The 4,292-nt window shown below is 44.2% G+C and overlaps 1 pseudogene across 1 annotated transcript; it reads right to left on the reverse strand.

Annotated features, from left to right (window-relative positions):
• Nucleotides 1–1,057: 1,057 nt before the first annotated feature.
• LOC105516233 lies at nt 1,058–3,876 on the reverse strand (annotated as a pseudogene). Its single transcript, XR_001002453.1, has 2 exons — nt 3,858–3,876; nt 1,058–2,609 (listed from the first exon to the last, which is right to left on the reverse strand). The product of XR_001002453.1 is annotated as a p53 apoptosis effector related to PMP-22 pseudogene (transcript).
• Nucleotides 3,877–4,292: the final 416 nt, after the last annotated feature.

A 4,292-nucleotide genomic window follows, 5' to 3' on the forward strand; every position in this document is an offset into this window, starting at 1 on the left:
TCTGTGCCTCTCAGGTACAAGTGATTCTCCTGCCTCAGCCTCCCAGGTGGCTGGGATTACAGGCCTGTGCAGTCACACCTGGCTAATTCTATTTTTCTTTTCAAGTTTAGAATTCCTGGTTTATTGGGAAAACTTCATAATGAAAACTTCAATTGCCCTTTTCCACAACTTAACAAAATAATAATTTGATATTTAAAATGAATTGTTTTTCATCATATAAGTAGAAATGGTAAAAAATAGTAATAACTCATCTGATGCATCATATATATGCTATTCAGGGAAACTCAAATCCCTGAATTCTCCTGTGGCATGTTTTACATCACACATTTTAAATCTGTTTACCAAGAAAGACCAGGATTTTAACTATATGTAGGTTTCTACTGACAGTTGCAATCTATCAGAAGCCTGTCTACATGATTAGAGCCCAGATAAATCTGAAGTTTAGAAAAGCAAGTCATTTTTCTCCTTACACTGTTTTAGTGGCACTTTTGTGACAGGAATGGCTCTCCTAATCCTTTACTACACAACTAAACCAGATCTATCAGTCATGATAAATTAGACTGATAGATTAGATCTATCAGTCCATCTTTCAATCCAGTTACTCTGGTTTTGAACATATAAACACAAAACGCTACAGATTTATTAATATAGCATTTTCCAACACCCTAACCCTATACAGAACTTTAAAAGTGAAAATTTCATCTAAATATTTCACACCTAAGAAAGCCTTACTAACCATGGCAACAGGTTTAGACCACAAAACAATACTTTCTTAGATGATATATAGCGTCAACATGAAGCTTAGCAAAAATGAATTATTCAGGGCCGGGCTCAGTGGCTCACACCTGTAATCCCAGCATTTTGGGATGCCGAGGTGGGCGAATCACGAGGTCAGGAGATCGAGACCATCATGGCTAACACGGTGAAACCTTGTCTCTACTAAAAATATAAAAAATCAGCCAGGCGTGGTGGCGGGTGCCTGTAGTCCCAGCTACTCAGGAGGGTGAGGCGGGAGAATGGCGTGAACCCAGGAGGCAGAGCTTGCAGTGAGCCAAGATCACGCCACTGCACTCCAGCCTGGGCGACAGAGCGAGACTCTGTCTCAAAAAAAAAAAAAAAAAAAAGAATTATTCAAGATGTTAGTGAGAAATTCTCACAAACAATATGCATTTAGGAAACTATTTTGCTTCTTTAAATCATTTGAAGTCTTGAAAAAAAAAGATTTTTTTGGCATTTCTTTCAGAATGTCTGGTCATTGACAATTTTTGTTTTGAGACAGAGTCTTGCTCTGTTGCCCAGGCTGGAGTGCAATGCAACGATCTCAGTTCACTGCAACCTCTACAGTGAGCTTGAACCTCTCCGGTTCAAGCGATTCTCCTGCCTCAGCCTCCCCAGTAGCTGGGATTACAGGCATGTGCCACCAAGCCCAGCTAATTTTTGTATTTTCAGTAGAGACGGGGTTTCACCATGTGTGCCAGGCTGGTCTTCAACTCCTGACCTCAGGTGATCGGCCTGTCTCAGCCTCCCAAAGTGCTGAGATTACAAGCTTGAGTCACCACACCCGGCCAGTCATTGACAATTTTTACCATTACCTTCCTCTTCTCCTTAGCCCTTAACAGACCCAGTTCATTCTATTTGGAAATAACAAGAACTTGATCAGATTATTAAATCTTGGAAACCATCTCATTTTTACGTTATAAAGTGTTAAGTTTCATGTTCATATTATCTTACAAATGTAGCATAAATGTTATGGGTAGATATAAGGAAATATTGGCATAGTATAGGTAATTAGTGAAAAGACACAATGTCACCAAACATATTAAAAGGTGAACATAAAACTGTAACACTACTTTAAAAATATTTTCTCCTAAATTATTTTAGCATTTTTGACTATGAACACTGCCAAAAAATAGGTTCAAAGTAGCCTAGAGAAACAGTTTCTTCTTCTGGAATCCATCTTGGCAGTGGCGATTTTCTCCCACACTCATTCCCAAGTTAGGCGATGTGTAGAAGTCCCTAGGCTTGGTATTGCCCAGGAGGTCATCTTCATAGTTGGGGAGGCAGTAGCAGAAAAAAGCACAGCCGATGAGGATAATCGTGGCTGCCCACCCAAAGCCATAGGGCTAGTTATAGATGTAAGTGACAGCAGGGGTTGGCCTGAAGGTTGAAGGTTTGGGTGTACTTCACGGGGTAAATTACCAGGGAGATGATCTGGAACACAGCAGCCAAGGCAAAGAGACCTCCAATCACTCTTAGGAAGACAAGCATCTGGGGTACACACAGGATGAAGAAGGAGAGGATGAAACAGATCACCAGGAAGCTGAAGCCCCAGAAGAGCATGGCAGCTCCTGCTCTACCCAACGCGTACTCCATGAGGCTCTAGCAGCCGTCCTCTTAGGACCCGCTGCCGCCGCCGCCCTCGTGGAAACATCTCCACCACAGCAAGGACGTCTGGACCTGGTTGCTCGACTGCCGCCTGCCGCGGCCGGCCAGGGCTATGATGTCAAAGGCGATGGCGCTGAGTAGGAGCAGGATCAGGATCCAGCGGCAGCGCAAGCAGGCCAGGCCGCAGAGGATCACGTCGACCGGCGGTGTGGGGCCGGGCGGGGCTGGAGGGGCGCGCGGACCCGGGCGGAGGCGGGGAGTCACTGGTTGTATTTTTAATATAGACAGGGTTTCACCATGTTGGCCAGGCTGGTCTCAAAATCCTGGCCTCAAGTGATCCACCCGCCTCGGCTTCCCAAAGTGCTGGGACTACAGGCGTGAGCCACCGTGCCCAGCGCAATATTATTCTTTCGTGCTTGTTTTAAAGTTGTACATATGCTTAGAAAAATGTTGGTAGGATAGTAACTCTTCAGCCGTGGGATTAGGGATGACTTTTGTTTTCATTTTGCTTGTCTTTTTCTTTAATGAGTATACATTACTTGTGTGACAGATGAAGTAAAGCACGAAGGGTAGCCATGGTATTTGAGAAAGAGCATTGGAGGTGTTTGTTTGAGATGGAGTCTCACTGTCACCCAGGGTGAAGTGCATGCAGTGGCACAATCTCGACTCACTGTAACCTCTGCCTCCCGGGTTCAAGCAATTCTCCTGCCTCAGCCTTTCCAGTAGCTGGGATTACAGGCATCTGCCACCACACCCAGATAATTTTTGTATTTTTAGTAGAGATGGGGTTTTGCCATGTTGGCCAGGCTTGTCTCAAACTCCTGACCTCAGGTGATCCACCTGTCTCACGTGGTGGCTCACGCTGTAATCCCAGTACTTTGGGAGGCCAAGGCAGGCAGATCACTTGAGGTCAGGAGTTTGAGACCAGCTTGGCCAACATGGTGAAACCCTGTCTACTAAAAATATTTTTAAAAATTAGCTGGACATGGTGGCACACGCCTGTAGTCCCAGCTACTTGGGAGGCTGAGGCAGGAGAATTGCTTGAACCCGGGAGGCGGAGGTTGCAGTGAGCCGAGATTGAGCCACTGTACTCCAGTGTGGACAAGAGCGAGACCCTGTCTCAAAAGAAATAAAGGCCAGGCGTAGTGGCTCACACCTGTAATCCTAGCACTTTAGGAGGCCGAGGCAGGCAGATCACTTGAGGTCAGGAGTTTGAGAGCAGCCTGGCCAACGTGGTGAAACCCCATCTCTACTAAAAACACAAAAATTAGCTGGGCATGGTGGCAGATGCCTGTAATCCCAGCTACTTGGGAGGCTGAGGCAGGAGAATCAGTTGAACCTGTGAGGTGGAGGTTGCAGTGAGCTGAGATTTTGCCACTGCACTCCAGCCTGGACGACAGAGCAAGAATCCGTCTCAAAAACAAATTAAAAAACAAAGTTTTAAGAACAGCCTTTAGGTTTCTGTAGCCCACTGGGAAAAGGGTATGGCATGATCAGATGATTTGCAGGAGTTACAAATGCAAATTTAAACAAACAGCATCTAACACATCTTTAACAATTAAAAAATAAACACAACAAAACCATAAAAATATTGATAAGCTTCTACTATGAACTACATGATAGTGACAGGGGAATGAGAGCAAGGGTCCTATGTGCCCACTGTTGTATTACCAGTATCTGGATCGTAGAACTTTGCTTGGCATGTGATAGGGCTTTAAAGCCATTTATACTGAGAACAGATGCTCAAGTTATCAATAATTGATAAAAGCAACAGTAATCAATATTTTAATTGCTGAAAATGGACATTTGAAATAGCAATAAGATTCTAGAATGGCAATGACTGAGTTGGAATGTAGGTGTTTTCATTAATGTCCTACACATATTTAAATTCTGAGTAGCCATTTTTG

The sequence above is a fragment of the Colobus angolensis genome, unplaced genomic scaffold, assembly GCF_000951035.1.
Source record: "Colobus angolensis palliatus isolate OR3802 unplaced genomic scaffold, Cang.pa_1.0 Scaffold278, whole genome shotgun sequence".
Classification (NCBI taxonomy): Eukaryota; Metazoa; Chordata; class Mammalia; order Primates; family Cercopithecidae; genus Colobus; species Colobus angolensis.